An 18,632-nucleotide genomic window follows, 5' to 3' on the forward strand; every position below is an offset into this window, starting at 1 on the left:
TCAATTATTGTCTTCCTCACAAAAGATGAGTGAAAATTTCGCATTTTCCTCCTGTAGGGTGAAAAAGAACAGTTCGGTGTGTAGCTTGCCCATATGTTATAGCCTTTAGAAGTTATTAAAAAAGTCTACGAACTTCTTGAAAAGCCCTCATAGATAAGAATAACATATGCTAGATAACAGTTCAGTATTGGTTGATCATTTATAACCAGGAATCACGATGGACGACTCTTTAAAGCATCACAATCCCAACCCGATTCTCACGGCGAATCCTATTTCGAAATTGTTTTTCTGGTAAGTAGACTTTTTCGTTCTCAGTCTTATTCGTATCCGCTATTAATATAAGTTTTACTATTAACGTTTCTGATATTTTAAGTCACTGTTAGTATTACCGATCAAGTCATTAATGATGTATTATAGCCAGCTAATGTTCATTCGTATTTTCGTTAAATACTTCATGGTTAATTATATCTCGAGTTTTGCGATGTTACAATGACAATGTTTTCGAGAGACTGTTTGATGACAGTTAAATATTCTCTTAAATTGATGAATTAGACATTGATGACGTTGGTGACAATAGAATACCATTAGACCATTCGACTGAAAGTTTATTTTACGAGGTCAATACTATCGCTACTGCCCTATCCATTGGCGTCGGTTTAAGATTTTCAGTGTTCTTGGATTATGTGACATAGTGCATGGGACATAATGTAACCCTGGATAGAGATACTTTGGTTCTTGAATATGCGCCTCGTTCAGCAGTGTTACCCGTGACCCCGTTTAACGTCCCTCCCGGGAGACGACAAGTATGTTTTAATCAAACGTATGTCTATGGTATGTGTAGGATAAGAGTATCATTAGAAAAAAAATGACTTGTAATTTTAAAAGGATGCGCAACAAGAATGTTGATTTAAATTGAAGTGTAGTATAATTATATACTATGTAGCCACGTTTGTTGCACTGTTCTAACCGTCAAAGTACTGTGTAAATATGCGTAATCAATGATTATTATCAATGCTTATTATGAAGCTGCTTTCATTTGCATCTGTTGCCTTTGATTTGTGAAACACTCATACCCATTCATATCGGCTATATGAACCAATGTATTTAATGATATTGTTTATGTGTATTTTTACATTTATGACTGAAGAGTCTCAATATTTTACTTATCTTGATTATAATTACATGTAGTTATTTACAAGCACATGTAATCTAATCATGAGATGAAGGTATACGATATCATAGAAAGATATATTCAGGGCATTTGATTTATGTACATGTGTGTAAATGAGTTCAAATCGAGCCATGAAAACGTATTTAAAGGATGATTTTAAGGTGAAAACAAATAAACTGTAGGACAAATAAATTTTAAATTAGGACTATTAATGGTGTGAACAAGCAGCTGAAGCACTCTATACCCATTTTTGAAGAACTATGTATACACTAGACAATGTGTATTTTTATATTTATATATAATGACTCGTATATAAACCTAGACTTGAATGCAGTGATTTATAGTGCTTAGTTGATAAAAAATAATATGATGTTTGAATGAAAAATGAAATATCGATGATTAAGATGTTACAGCGAGTTAATTTCAACATGTAACTATAAATAGAATCTACATGTTTAAGCATTCCTATATTCCGCTCAACCTTTTCGGTGAAATATCAAGTTTTACTTGCGTTTTAAGGCATTTTCAGAATAGTTGAGAGGAAAGTTGGCATCATCTGCAAATACATATTTTTATATTTGTATGATGCTTATTTTAATACGTAGGAAATGTGAATTGTTTTCTATTTCGTTCGCAAGATAGTCTAACCAAAGAATGGATAATTTAGATGAGAGTGGAAATCCTTGAATGATAGCATTATGCATTTCAAAGATTCCGGAGAGAAGTCAATTGTTAGCGACACCTCCTTTGTGTACACTATGAAATTATTTTACCAAATGTTTCGTCGTTAATAAATATGCCTACCTTGTTTATTTTATTTCTGCTTAAGTGTTTTCTTTTATTTCCACTTATTATAAGTGTTTATTTTGTGTCCACTTAATATGTATTTATTCTATCTCCATGTAAGAATATTTCTCCCTCCAACTGAGACATTCGTTATCATAAGTATATGTACAACGTATTTCATGTAGACGACAAATTGATTTTTTTTATTCTTTAGCCATTCAAAGATCTTTGAACCCTCTTTTGTCAGCTAAACTATTGACCATGATTTTTGAGTCCTAGTATCTTTTAGTAATATAAACTTTTTTGTATGTCTATATAAATGACTTCTCTTAACCTTTTTGCGACAACCACGTCACTACGAAATTACGTTACACGTGAATGTCTTGTTGCCATGGGGTTGATGAGCTTATTCACCCTCTACCGAGTAATAGCTATTCGGCGAGCATAGATCTTAAAGGGGCTGTACTCCGTATGATGAAATAGCGAAAAAAAAACAATTGTCGAAAAATGACATAAACTTGGTATCGATGTGTACAATGCATTAAAACTTACTTACTGAAGTAACACAAAGTTTACAGTTAATTTATTTCCCAGTTTTTTTGTATTTTTACGTTAAAAAGATTACTAGGTATGAACTCCTTATGCGTGATTGGTTAGTCGATGTTATCACGTGATATTACCAAGTTAGGTATATATTTTAAATATTCCAACTGTTCAAGGTAATCGTTCGTAGCACAGTACAACATATACAAGATACAACACTGGGCTGCAATTTTTTTACATTTTAGTATTTTTTTTACAATTATGATATCAAAGAGTAAAACATTTTATGAAATAATTGTCCTAACATACGTTACAAAAACACTTTTTTTGGTGCCAATCTGGTGTACAGTCCCTTTAATGCCATTCTATATTGCATTATATACTAATAATTTTCATTTTTTAACCTAAGATGTAATTGGTTAAAAATATTTTTTAAACAAAATAATCATACTAACACTGTTTGTTTCATCAAATATTAAGCTTAATTATATTCATTTGACGATTAGAAAGGTAAAAAGCCAATTAACTAACATATCAAATCCGTGATTTTTCAGTATATAACATTGATAACTTCATTCCAAAATCCTTGCATCCCGTCTAATTCAGAAAAAGGAGTTTAATTTTCTTCATGGTAGCGTAGCTACCATCTCGGATTATGACTGAACGCCACAAAGTACGACCGCAGTTTTTTCTTCAGTCTAAAACCTCAAAAAGAGTCCCCATACTGTTTGCAAAGCGCTTTGCTCCGCCCTCTTATTTACCTCATTAGCACATAGTAAGTCGGTGGAAGAGTTAAGGATTTTGTTGGTATTTCCAATTTCTGTTTAATAAAACATCGCGTAAACCTTGCAGTTTTATCAAATATTATCTGAGACACTGTCATAGTTATATACGCACTTTTTCGTTCTAGATAGTGATTTAACCTTAAAAGTTACTGGGACTTTAATAAATTTTTCGAATATGAAGAAAAGACGAAAATGATTCTGAATGCACGAGTATTTAAACATTGTTGGAAATAGCGTTTATGATAAATCATCAAATATAGGATTTCGGCTTAATCCCCAAAGAGAGTGGAAACATACAAAAAATACAGAGCAATTAACGCAGTTAAAGCTATTATGTGCGTCATAATTTATCAATTAACAGTTGACCATTATTACTTGAAACAATATACAGTAATACAATAAGAAAATGCAGGCACACATATATGTGGACCAATAAAAATCGAGGATTTACCCCGTTTACTGTAGCTCCATATTTTGTAGAGCAGTTCTGACGGTGAATACAAACATTTATTTTTGTTGAGAGCATTTTATCGGTTTACATGAATTGGTACGTTAGTCTTCCATTTTCTTGAACCAAATTTATAATAGATTTGTAATCAGCTATCGAATCGTATTGGCAACTATTCTGTACATGCATATGTTAAATATTGATGCAACAATATTCAAATATTGATTTAACACTTATGTTAGATCTTATACTTCTTTTATTTTTTTCTTATATGCAACCCAGCAAGCGCAATCATTCTGTACCGAAATGAGTGTTCTTTGTTGATATTCATTTTCATGCGAAAAAAATAGATCAGAATAACGTAATTGAAAAGAGCATAACATCATTATGAATGGCAAAAATAACCATGTCATCCTAGTAACTGTTCTATGCTAACGTACCGATGAAATTAGAATAATCCAAATATCTACTATTTCTTTATTTTTAACGGAAATAGCCTAGATGTTCAAACGAGAGAGTGACGTTAATTTCTAAATAACGTTTTGACAGAAGAGATATAAAATATTTCTTAGCCTATAAAAGACTATGCTATTTTCTTCTTCTACACGTGTGAACTAATTTGAATAACACAATCCTTAGCCAAAACTTCAGCGTTGCATCGATCTACCTCTGTCAAGTTGAGTTTTTTGCCAAGGATTGCATCATTAAAATTACAAGCAAATCTAAAATAAACCAAGGGCCACTCAAAATTGGCTAATAATAAATAGTTTTCAAATCAAGTATTAACAATCCATCCATCCATCTTCATCCAACCATCCATCCACCCACACACCCACCCACCCATCTACCTACATTAAAGTATTAAACTTCACATTCGACAAATTTCTATTGTATGGAAGCCCATGCTTGTCACGTATTATTATTTCCAAAGAGTCTCATTCTCTTACTATATAACGACATTGTATCTCGCTATTATGTATTTTAACGACTTGGTCTCTCAATATAACAATTGTAATGTCCCATCTCAAATGATACAATTGTAAGAAAGCTAACATAAAAGTGACATCGTTGTTACAACGCATTAAATTGTTTTTTATGTATCACACCGCTTACGACACATGCATCGTTTGCACTTTTTGCGCATTTTTCAAGTTCGCAATTTACTAGGGTTGTCTACCGTGTAAATACCAGTAAGTTTAAAAATAGCGTCGGTATATTGAATTGTACTCATACAGATATGATTTAAATTGAGAAACCATTATGCGCTATTTCAAACGGAGAAACACAGATGAGACAACAACTTGTTGCTGCGTTTATCATTTTAACCCTGTAAAGTGATATATAAACGGCCTCATACTAGCTAGCATTGACAGTACTATGCAAATACTGTATTTGCCGATTTTTTAGCCCCTTAAATACGTGTTAATAAGGAGGCCTTTTCATAGAGGCTGCCATTTTGAATACCTTTTAATTATATTATTTTTTCAAGCGGTTGTTAACCACTAGTATATAAGTATATAAGTGTATTTAAGTAATTCTGTTTTTTAATCTAGATACACTTTTGCCTGGCATATGCCAATTATTTAATAAGTGAGATATTGTGGCATTCGGAAACTCCCGAAGGAACCACTTTATTCGACGAAACAGCATTTTTGAAAAAAAGTTTGTGCAAGTACGCGGTCGACCGCCTACCGCCCGAGTATCTCAGTGACAGTGCGTTCACTTCGGGTGCGGAATATGGAGGCTATTCGTTGCCAAAAGTCCAGACGTGTAATTCCCACAATGTGCTTCTTAATCGTACTAAATATATCTTACATAAGATTTGTCAATGTAGACGTGCTATTTGTTGTTTCTATTCGTCAGTTTTTCCGTATTGATTTGTCATTTGTCATTATAGTAGTCAAAATGTATATTTGTCAGATCGACCTTGTATAAACTCACTAAAACATAGATCGTATAACTTGCCTTTAACAATATGATGATGTAATTTAGAAAGCCGAATCATGCATATGTAAAACTGCAATCCTACAGTCGACACTCGCATTCGTAAAATGAACATTTGCAGTCCAACAAGTCCAGGTCTACAAAAGTCAATTGACAAGTTCAGAATTACAAGGATAGACGATTTCGCCTATACCTTATATGGTAAATGTCACCGAAAGAAACGAAGGTGAATGGGCGGAGCTAACGAATCAGATTTTCTTTCGTTTTTTTTCCGTCGAATCAAGCAAGGGAGATAACATCTTCGCCTACCTCCTGTAAATTCCCGGTTGTAAGTCCGAGTACTCTCTCTTTATTTCACAATTAAAAACTAAAATTAACTTCATCTTTTATTTTATTTTGACGATCAATGTTCCTAAATGGGTTCTAAATTACCATATTATTTAGTCAATTGCAGTTGGGTGTATCTGAGCTGGGCTCACGGACCCAGATTTATACTGCCACTGTCAGTTGTTTTTCTACTTATATACCCAAGCAAGCAAAAATTGTTCATTTATTTTATTTACAAGTGGACCATGGGCGGGTGGTTCAGTGGGGGGGGGGGGGTTGTAGGGCCTGTGTCCCCCTCCCAGCTGGCCCGCAAGTAAACTTAAAGTTTATTTTTATTTTGTCAATATTTCTCAGAAAAAAATACTTAATTAAGCCATAATGCACCAATTCAGACTAAACATATTTAAAATATTCTAGGGGGAGTTCCCCTAAATCCCACTTCCCACATTTTAAACATATTAATGTCATGCCCACTCGAGAGATCATGTCCAAAAAGTTTTGCCCCTAACGCAAGTCCCTGTTCAAAACCTGCTTAAGCAAACCCACGAAACTTTTGATGGACATCATAATGATATCCACCTAGTTTTGTCTGATGTTATACATTAACTATCTTAATAAGCATGTATGGTGTAAACGTGTAGTTTCAATACATCATTGAAACAAAATATCCATGTGGATGGAAGAACAGCCCTCCAACCCACTTGTGTCCCCCAGTTATGAATTATGGGATCTGCCACTGTGAACCATAACAATCAAGTGGGGGATTTCAATTACATGAAAAAATAGATATCGTGAGTCTTAGATTAGAAAAACAAACGCGCGATTTTTCCCCTCCAAAAGGGCTAGGTCCGCTTCACCTAAATGTGAAAAAAGCCCTGACTGTTGAGTGTGGGTGGGGTATAAAATGCAGCAGCAAGTAATAATTGTTTATTAGCAATAAATTGACTTCATCATTAAAATACTTTATTAATTACCTATAAAATAATATTTTTTACAGTATAATGTACGAGTTATATGAAGTTGTAATCTAACTGTATTTTATCCATACAGTTCCAGCTACCAGATAAGAAACCTCTGGGGCAACTTAATGAATAATTTCAACTTTATGAAAATTTAGATTTTTTTCTTCGTAAATTTTAAATTATCTAATATTACTTGCAATCTTAAACATTGCAAAAAGGCAAGAAAGTGTCCTCTAATGGTAGAATTTAAAATAGTGTTTATAGTAATTTAAAGCTGCACTCTCACAAATTGACAGTTTTGACAACCTTTTTTTGTCCCAGACTCGGCTGATTTTGGCAGCAATGCTTTCTATACAAATAATAAGATTACTCACACTAAAACAGATCTGCCGACATTTTTTATTTTTCTTAAAACGTTACTGTAGTATCACTTTTAGCCATAAAACATCAAGTTGCGAACGTAAAACTGAAAAACTGTATCTGATCTTTTGTCAGCAGTCTTATACCACTGGTATCTAGACATTAACGCAAATTGGCTAATTCCAAAACAAAAAAATAAAAATAGTTGTCAACACGGTCAATCTGTGAGAGTGCAGCTTTAAAAGAAAAATAAGACAATGGGACTTTTCATTCTTGAAGTATAATTTAATGCTAATGACTTACATTTTGTTGTGTTTAAGTCAATTACATTTTGCATACATCTCATTTCATGTCATATGTGCGTATTAATTACTATTATATAGACAAAAACATGCTGTAATATCATATATTATTTTATTCGACATGAAATAATTTATAATCCACCCTGTTTCAAAATCATAGTCCATAATGTCATAATATAGATGATTTGTAATGTCCATAATAACGTTCGCAATGTCCATGGTCCAAAGTATCCATAATTGGTTTAAATAGAGCCGAGTGATAGCGGAAATTTCCGAAAGACGTAAGGAGGAGTTAAGACATGGTTAAGGCGGAGTTAAAACATGGTTAAGGCGGAGCTATCTATAAATAAAATTAAATTCATCTCGTAAACATGTTGAACTGCGAATGAAAAATCACCACCATACAATGTACTTTGTAGAACTACGAACTGAAATCTGTCTTCTACACACCGCAATGTAAAACCCGGCATGTGACTTTCACAGAATGACGTGTGTTTAACATACACAACTTTATAAACACGACTGAATCGTCTGTTGAATAGATGCAACGAGAATAAAACTCCAATTGGTACAATGAAAAATGAAAATGTGCAGTGTAAAATGTAAACATACAACCGATGAGTTGGCGGTTGTAAAATGTAAATTGGTAAATCATCAATGTTACAAACCTAAAATACACACATACACGTCTGGACTTTTGGCAACGAATAGCCTCCATAGCGGAAGGTCGGGAGTTAAAACCCCGGCCGCGTCAAACCGAAAGACGTTACAATATTGAACCAGTAGCTCCCTTGGCTAGAACACGGCAGTTAAAGGGTATTACTGGGAACTTGTGTAAACAGTAGTGGTTAAAACCCAGGGAGGTTGTATCCCGTGTATCGGTGCTTTACACCGAGCACGTTAAAGTACCAAGAGCTAAGAGTTAGGCAATCGTACCCGGATCTCTTGTATCTCACTCTGTTTCTTCAAATCTTTAAATATCTGGATTTGAATGGGAATTGCTGTCACTTCTATCTCATGTCACTTATGGCATTTATACACCATTGAGTTATGATGGCGTCAAGGCGGAGTCAAGCGATTATGCAGCCGATAGGCACGGGTAGACATAACAAACAAACGATCGAGGACTCTGGCACTAGATTTTCTGGCGTGAAGCCATGCTTGTCTACTCTATTATTATGACTGATTATATAAATTATTGATAATGTTTAATTTTTCAATTTTTAGAGTTTTATGTATTATCGTTAAAAATATATTATTTTTCATAAAAAATCGTAAAAATACAGAATTCACTTACATGCTTTTGCAGTGAATGGAATATTACGTCTCTTATCTATCTTCCCGTCAAAAAGATCATTTTTGTCGTACGCTGCCATTGATTTCTGTTTACATCATACCTAAAGTTACCCAATGTGAGCAATGACCGGAAAGACAAATCTACATTATTTTCTAACTGTACTTGGCGGTTATCCTCTTTTTAGTCTCGAAAACGTTATTTTTCGAATTTCCAGCTTAGAAGAAAATAGAAAAAAAAACACATGCGTATTTAACAGTCGAATAAAAAGTCTCAGGCCTTTATCGGCCTTCCGGGGATATTATTGCTCAATGGCACCGCACGTCCATATCTTAATTTCTTAATATGTATTCACATTTCGCATTTCTAATTGTTTAAAGTTTTACAGAGCTGTTTTAAGCCTATAAAGCAGCAAATTAAATTCAAGTAGAAAATATGGCAACTTTTCTGAAAAATTCTGAAAGATAGGATCAATTAAAAAGCAATTATAACAAATGAATGTGTAGAACTGTCTGTAAATACAATTTATGTATTAACACATTATATTGTTAATAAACTACCAATAACCTTACAGTGGCCCTATTGCCAGAAATAATACATGTTGACAGTATCATAGAAAAGTTAACATATATCTTTTTGTATTGTCCTACCCTTGGCATCGTAGTTTCGGTGGATCCGTGTGCAAAAATTTGAATTTATGCTATAACTGGAACATATCATTAAAAAAATTCGCATGGAACTTGGGAAACATATTGCCAAACACCAGTCCACGCACATGTATAGCAAGGTCCATAGCTCTAGCTTTAATATTTGTCAAGTTATGCCCTGCCGTCACGTACACTAGTATCACATTATAACGTGACCGAGTTCGAAATGAAATATATATCACTTCTGTTTTAAACAATACAAATCGGAAATGAGATCAGATAAACAATGTCTTAAAAAGTCAAAACGAAAAAAAAAAACTGAAAACGAGCTATGCATACATGGTGGTAGAGATCGGCTCGCTTGTCAAGGTAGATCACTGCGACAGAGATTGGTTAACTAGGTTTCCACCTCTTACCAGCGGGGTTGTTTGTACGAGCCCGAAAGAGGGATAACCCCGGGAGCGGAATTTTAATGAGTGAGTGATAGCAGTTTGCTATTTTTTTTTCAAGATGCACTATTACTCCCAAAGGGGATTTACCATATTTAATACAATTGTTTTAATTTACCAAAAAGTATTAATAAATGTCGAAAACAATGATTCTTATGAAAGATACTGTGTTTAATTTGAAAGAAATGTGCAGAAAACACCGAATTTCTACCTTATAAGATGGTATTATATCACGGTAAATCTTTTAGCATTCACCAATCATTTAATATTTTTGTGTTTTCAGCTATTAAATTCACAGTTATTAACTTGTTATCAGTAATTGATATTTTCCATAAATGCATTATTTAGTAACTAGTTGAAGGTTTATCACTCAAAATGAATGTTTGTTATACATGTGTATGTATTGATTTTGAATAAGAGTGTCACTTTAAGTTTATTTATTTACAATCAAGCTAAATGACTCAGTATAAACTGATAATGGAGGTTTGATCTTTCTTAACATCAATTACAATCCATTCTGTTAATACATGATATATATTGAGGAATCGAATTTGGACTTATCCACAACCATACAACCATATATATCTTCTAATTGGTTTCAATCAAAAAGGTGTTTTAACTTTAACTAGAAAAAACAAATCGTGTGTTATTCAAAAAGGGTTGTGTGCGAAACCGACTTAGGGGAACAATTTGTGAACTTAAACGATGATCTTAATAACAGTAGCTTACGTCCGAACAATTTCCCGTTTTTGCAGGTCAATGATCCCACTATTTAGGACCGGCTAGGGTAGGCACAATTCATTTAAGGTGGACGAACCGTTTGCTCAGGAAGGGCTATATACAGCAACTGAAATATGGTACATGTAATTTATAATTAATATAACACTACACGTCATGTCACTTAACCCCGAAATAGTTTTGGTTAAAGATTCCACTGTTCAGTAAAGGCTATGCACAACAACTGTGGGCTAAAGACTTTGATTTCTGTTTTCAGTTATGTGATATAAATTTCAAATAGATGAAATCATTGTATATGAAGGGCCGGATCAATGCAATTTGAAAATGATAACGTTGGAAGAATCGATTAGGCCCCATACACTTCCGTATCTCTAGTGCATGATTGCTCTGTTTAAGAAGTTCTATGTACGACAACTGCAGGTTTTGACATGTCAATTATAATGCTTCTTTTTATGTCAATTAGATCTGACATACTTCCCTTTTTACGGTGGATGAACCCTCTATTCGGGAAGGGCAATGAACGACTAAAAGAGCTGAGGACATGTTTAATGCTTTCAACAATGCCACTTATCTTTCAAATATTCTCCCTTTTCAGGTTAATGAGCCTCTTTTAGAAAGGGCTTTGTACGAACACTTGGGATTAGAACATGAACAATGCTGTAAGTTGAGTCTCTTGGCCTCCACATATTTTCATATTTCAAGTGAATGAACCGAATCTCGAGGAAGGGCAAAAATGTGGTTGAGGATGTGTATAATGCTACCAGTTGTGTCACATAACCCCCAAATATATTCAATTTAGGACATGGACAATGGTGTATAGTATGTCACTTTACCCCCACATATGGATGAACCCACAAGCAAGGAAGGGTTTGTAAGACACTTGGGGACTGAGGACGTATACAATGCTGTCAGTTATGTCAATTTTCCCAAATCTTTCTTTATTTCAGGTGGCTGAACCCACTGTTCAGGGCGGGGTATGGACGACAACTAGAGGTTAATGACTTGTATAATGTGGTCGCAGAGGACCAATCGGATACACTTGGAGACCGGCTTGAAAAGTAGTTACTTAATCATTGCATAAAATAATCCCTGTTTAAGGTCATTATACAAGGGCCAAAACGACAATGAACTAGAGACACAAACGTATAAACAACACATACTCAAATACTTGTAAACCCCACAAACAGACCACACACGCATCAAAATAGCTTTACCGATAAATGATGTGATTACCGCCTTGGAACGGTCAATAGTGTTTACCCTACATTTTCAGCCAATAAGATTTTTAAAATGTTTAGTTTCTTATTTGTGGAGGTTTGTTTATTATTGCTGAAGACGGCTCTTAATGATTAAGTAAATTGCTATAACTGCGCATGAGTATATAGCCACTCCTACCTTTTGCATAATTATGCAAAGGTGCAATTTCAGTGTCAACGCTATCACATTGTCCCGCCATGGATGTCTTTTCGACAGGCGCGTGGCTTTATTTTAAAGCGGATGCTGTTAGGGAGGGGCATACACTAAGTCGGTTCGAATTTACTAAGTAATTTCTTCGTAAATAAGAAATCACGGTCGCTTTGCTCCGCTCCGCTCCGCTCCGCTCCCTTAGGTTACCTATTTACAAGGGAACAAAACTCTAACATTTACGTGAAACACAAGTTTACTGTAACACGATTCTACTTGGGGCTTAAACTAGTTTGAATAAACATAGCCTTACACCTGTCCCAACATTTATAAATCATTACATAGATATAAGCCAGCATCAACTTGATAACAATGCATAATAAAGTAAAAAAACACACAACAAGAACAAACATATAAACTGATAAAGTAATTTCAACTACTCAGCAACCGCACACAAACATCACATGCAAACGAATGCAACAGGAAGGAAGCAACTGTGTTAGATCTTGTCATTCAAAAACAGCCATATGACATTGCTGGCCTAAACAAGGTTTAAAACTTTGTCTTCATATAGTATAATATGAAAAACTTTACGAACGGTACCTTATATGTGAGCCTCGTATTCTTTTTAGTTCAATTGATAGCTTAGTTGTAGAGCGTTCTCTTCGCGTGCGGAAGGTCGGCCGCGTCAAACAGGAAGACGTTAAAATATGGTACCAGTAGCCCCATTGCTTATCGGTAGGCATTTAAAGGTAATTACTGTGAGAATTGTGCACTCAGTACTGGTTCAACCCAGGAAGTTCGAATCCCGTGTATCGGTGCTTTACACCCAGCACGTTAAAGAACCAAGAGGTAGACCTTCATAAATTAAAATAAACAAAAAAGAAGAGTTTAATCGATGATCACAGTTTCTATACCATTACTACAAATATAAAACCGCCTGCAGGTAAGCTATTTTATCTGTATGTTGAATTGTTTGTTTGTTCTATCTTTTCAGTGTTTTATCTAGTTTCACTATTGCACGACAAACCTCAGGGCCATAACAAATTGAACCTGATGTTATGAAACATGATATTCGATATGAAGATCTATAAAGCGGCACTTATACTGTCGCGCAATGGAGCTAGTTTTTTTTATAGCGACGCGGTATAGAAAATCGTGCACTATGTTGTGCTTCATGATAAGATTAACTCTGGCAATACACGAAACAAAATTTATGAGTACTCCGGCAACCGTTTTTCATTATAACTTTGTTTGGATGATAGATTTATGATTCTGGAAAATAGGTCATGGTTTTGTAGTGAAACTTGACAGTTCCTAGGTAAGGTATTGTCGTGGAAATGAGTGCAAACATATGTGTTTTCTATCATAAATATGCTAGGCAATATTTTTCTTCGAATGGAGACTTTGAACAAAGATTATAAGTATCTTCCATGGCCGAGAGTGTCAGATAGGCTCATTCCGACCCGAGCGTAGGGTCGGGATGAACCTATCTTACACCAGCGGCTATGGTAGATGCTTTTTCTCCCACCTCAGTTAAACAAAATTAAGGAAAAATGTAATTTTTTGCTTAAACTCGTTTGAGCTTCGTGAAAATAATTGCGCATGGTTATGCGATAATTCGTGGTTGTCATGAATATGCGCGCAGTGATTCAGTTTATGTTAACAGTCAAATCGGTCTTTAAATAGTTCTAAGGAGAGTGAAGCATTATTTCTTGAAATGTGCGTGATAACTGTTTTATGGTAACATCTGAAGCGAGAAATAATTAATTAGCGTTCTAAATATTGCCACAAGACAATGTTTCCATGATGCTACAGACGACAGTCTTCAACAAGGGGGGTAATGACAATGTGGCGACCATTAAAAAGGAGTTCCATACGGGCATTTTATCTTCGCCCTTGGGCAAGATTATAAGTATCTTCCATGGCCGAGAGTGTAAGATAGGTTCATTCCGACCCGAGCGTAGGGTGTTTTGCGGAAACGAGGTTTACCGAGCGGCTATGGTAGATGCTTTTTCTCCTACCTCAGTTAAACAAAATTAGGTAAAAATGTATTTTTTTTGCTGGAACTCTTTTGTGCTTAGTGAAAATAATTGCGTATGGATTTGCGATTATTCGTAGTTGTCATGGATATGCGCACATTGATACACATTATGTTAATAGCCAAATAGTTCTAAGGAGAGTGAAGTATTATTTCTTGAAAGGTGCGTGAAAACTGTTTTATGGTAACATTTGAAGCAAGAAATAATGAATTAGCGTTCTAAATATTGCCATAAGACAAGGTTTCCATGATGCTACACACGACAGTTTTCAACAAGGGAGGTAATTACTATGCGGCGACCATAAAAAAAGGAGTTCCATACGGGCATTTTATCTTCGCCCGTGGACAAGATAAGAATTTCTAGCATTGTTAAATTATGGGATCTACTTATCTGGGGTGGGAGAAAAGAATTTCTAGCATGGTTAAATTATTGGATCTTCTTATCTGAGATGGCCATGGGAGAAAACATTTTCTTAACGATTGTAAATGAAACATAGCGCAGTCAATGCCTTTTACAGAGCACCGCCTTCGGTCTTTTACCAGAGTTTGATTGACAGTTTAATTTCTTAAACGTGTTCACCTAACCGCCGGAGGTTTGTCGAAGTGTTTGAGGAAACTACTCATCTAATCAAACTCCGGTAAGAACACGAAGATGGGGTTCTTTTAAGCGGCATAGACCGCCTTTTGTTTCATTTAAGATGGTGAAGAAAAACAAAAATTATGTTTTTTAAGTGTTTATTCGAGGCAAAATGTTGCCTTCTGACGTAACATTTATGACATAATTTATTACGAAAAATACACACACTGTTATGATAGGACGTTTTTTTAATGACAGTAGCGTTATATGGACCGTGCAGTATTTAACTTGTTGGAAATGGAAAATGAAAATAAAATAAGTTTATTATTTGCTCAGTATATTTACGCCCTTTTCAATGTTAACAAATATGCGTGCGTAGTATGACGTGACGTTATTCATATTGTATACTATGATTAAAAAAGCGACCGGGAATTTATAAAACGTCCGTGAAGACATTTCGTAAGAATGGAATATAGGACATAAATAAATGATTACTATGAAAAAGGATCGTTTAAGGAAACGACTTCTAAAACCATAGAATACAATATTGACAGACTGACGATATCGATGTATCCCTGTTTAATGTACCACAAAGTGATATTTACCTCGAATGTATTTCTCTGAATATCACATTCTATCTCTGGTCCATAAAACGGGATATCAAACTCCTTATCAGACAGTATTTATATAATTAACTGAACTTAACAAATCATCTGTCATTTCAGAGAATGGGAAAAAGAAGTTGAGAAAGCTGGTCGAGGCAAGCCTAGTCTGTTCTGGGCGCTGTTTCGAATGTTTGGGCTTGAATACATTATGTTTGGGCTACTGCTTCTATGTGGGGTTAGTGTGTTCATAATTTGCCAGATTAAATAATGATGATACCTACGCTTTCCTTACATTGACATTTAGAGGGGGTGTACACTGAACATATCAGCAATGTTTGTGCTTGACTTTGCTCAAGGACTCTCACATCTGCCATAACTGATAGGTTCCCCGCTGAAGTGGGGCGTCCTTTATGAAACGAGTTTTTCTGGATGTATTTGGGAGGACGAACAATCAGTAAAAATCGTAATATTTTTGTCCTACCTTAGTACGCAGAAGAATACTAAGAATTTAATTTTAGAACATGACGGAATAAATTATTTATAACGTAGTGGACAGCAATTTCGGCTGTCTGTTGTTAGCTTTTGGTAGACTTATCCTTTGAAAATTTTGATATTTTGTCTTAAAGCTTTAACTTTTGTTTATACTTAATAGTTTTCCAGGAAATGATAGAAATATTAAAAATTAATCCTAAAAATAGTTTAAGCCAAGTCTTGTTTCGATCATAAACAGATAGATGTATTTGATAGGGCATCATTTCTTTCAAAATACATTCCAATGTTTAGTGTAAATATAAGTTGCAGACGTTATGCAAATTAAACAGACAAATAGTTAAAACAATGAACTGATTCCATCAGAAATAGATACTTGTATTTATATTTTCACAGCCAAGTTTCCGCAGTTAATTTATGACACGAGGGGAAATGAAGAGTAACTCCGAAATGGTTGAAAATGTCTGGCAGATATAGTTCTGCCAGAAGGATTTATCTATGAATTTTAAATTAGATAATAAGAATTGTAGTTTAAAAAGAGATCACAAAGTTGGACGGCAATAGCCCACAAACAAATTGTATGAAGCAAGTTAGCGAACTAGTGCAACAATTTTGGAGGGTGGAGGGGTGGTGGATCGCAGTTATGAATATTTTTTTTGTAAAACTCCTCTGAAAAGTTACGTTGCTGCGCATCCAAAACGAGGCTAATTTATGACAGAGGTTAACTTGCGCGATATATATATTTATTGATTCGGGTCCTGCGTATAGAAATATATTGCAATACTTTTTTCTACGAGAGTAGTCACGTGGTGTTTAATTGAACCGATAAAATAATATTGTTTTTTTTTTAATTTAAAATATATTGACTGGTCATTCATTTCGATACGAATTTGTTAAAATTGGAAACTAATTCATGGAGCCCTTTTAAAAATGTAAATGCAATACTCACATGAAACTTAGCACTGGCTCAATTAAGATTGGTGATAACATGACAGTGCAACAAAAGATCTTCAGTCATATAAATAATTTGTTGTTTGTATTTTTGTGTGGACCTATGACAATCGAGTATTTTCAAATATTCTGTTCATGAGTTTTACGTAGATCGATTCTGACGAATGCATCAAAATTAGTTTCATAGAGTATTTCAGTCAGTCTTTTTTCCACAAAGGCTTTATACTTGTTAGAGTGTCAGCGGTGAACGTAATCATATACTTGGTGTTTGCATTTATGTGTGGACCAATGACAATCGAGGATTTTTCAAATTTTCTGTACATATATCGATTATGACGAATGCACCAGCAAAAACGATTTTGACTATCTACAGAAAATAAAGCGGGCTTCCTCGGCTATATTTTCTGTAATCGTCAAAATTGAACTCTTACATAGACATAATACCGATGAAGCTAGTATGTGTTTTATTCAAATTAATAACCATTTCAGGAGGCAACGAAAATAGTCCAGCCCCTTTTGCTAGGGGGTTTAATTCGCTATTTCACCCCCGGGTCCGAGGTAACGAAGACCGAGAGCCTTCTTTACGCTGGTGGGGTAAGCCTGTGCGCCCTCATCCTCGCCATCTCACATCACCCGTATTTTTTCGGAGTACAGAGAATCGGGATGAAGATGAGACTTGCATGTTGCTCTGTAATGTATAGGAAGGTAATTGAGAGTTATTTCTTAGCTGTCGTCTGTCTAATTTTACAAAATATACAATTTACATGATCGTCCGTCATTATCGTTCATCCTGTTTGAAATTCAATCTGTTAACAGTGTTCAGATAAAACGTGATACTCATATTAATTGTAAGACAATATTCATATATGTAGCATCATTCAGGTAAAACTATTTGTTGAATTCCGATCATTGTTTGAGTGGAAAAAAAGTATTCGCATCTCGTTCTAGTACTTTGTTTGAAAGAAGCACACAGCAACAACAAAAAAGCTTTAGTTCCCATGGCACACAGAACACATTTGAATTTATATCATGGTAACGGAACACATTTTTTCAGGGCATTCCACAATGCAGAAGTGGGTTGGGTAGGCCAAAAGTAAGAATGTTTGAAAGTTCATGTTTATCTTAGTTTTGAGGAACAATATTTTTCGTGAGTAGAACAAACATCATTTGCAAAATATTTTGGGGTAAAAAGGAGTTGAGCGAATTTTACGAAACAATATTTTATCGGTTTTTGGTTCGAAAAGCATTTGCATTTTTTTCAGAAAAGTTTGTCAGCTATATACATATGCTTTTGTGTCAAAATGCTCCAAACTACACACTTAACAATGTCTTGCGAGTTCTTGATGATATATTTGAAAATAAGAAAGCTATTCAATAAGATAATGAAAAAAGAGGATTGAATTTATTTTCTTGTTACAAAAATGCAAATAACTTTTAAAAAGTACCTGCAATCACTTCAAAGCCGCACTATAAACATTAATGGTTTGGTCCTTCAAACTTACTTTTGCATTGTGGAAGGCCCTTAAACAATACTGCACTTTTTCCAGCAGTAAACACGTGTGTAGTGTTCTTTATTTCTCACAGTGTGTGAGTGTAATAATATATAGCATATTTGTTGATTTCAGTGTGTAAGATCGTATTTCATTTTAAGAGTCATAGAAAACATGTGTTAATGAGTTGGGCAGCCACGAGTGTAAATATTACTTTTCTACGACCAAAAGTTTATTTAATGCTTATTTTCTGTACAAATTGAACTGTTACAATATGTAAATGACTTGTCAACGACACATTCTCGCCCAAAACAGTCAC

At 34.6% G+C, this 18,632-nt stretch overlaps 1 pseudogene; it reads left to right on the plus strand.

The window, feature by feature from the left end:
• Positions 1 to 217: 217 nt before the first annotated feature.
• The window catches only part of LOC128215131 (ATP-binding cassette sub-family C member 4-like), a 48,906-nt pseudogene continuing 30,491 nt past the window's right edge, over positions 218 to 18,632 (plus strand).

Source organism: Mya arenaria, chromosome 13, assembly GCF_026914265.1.
Source record: "Mya arenaria isolate MELC-2E11 chromosome 13, ASM2691426v1".
Classification (NCBI taxonomy): domain Eukaryota; kingdom Metazoa; phylum Mollusca; class Bivalvia; order Myida; family Myidae; genus Mya; species Mya arenaria.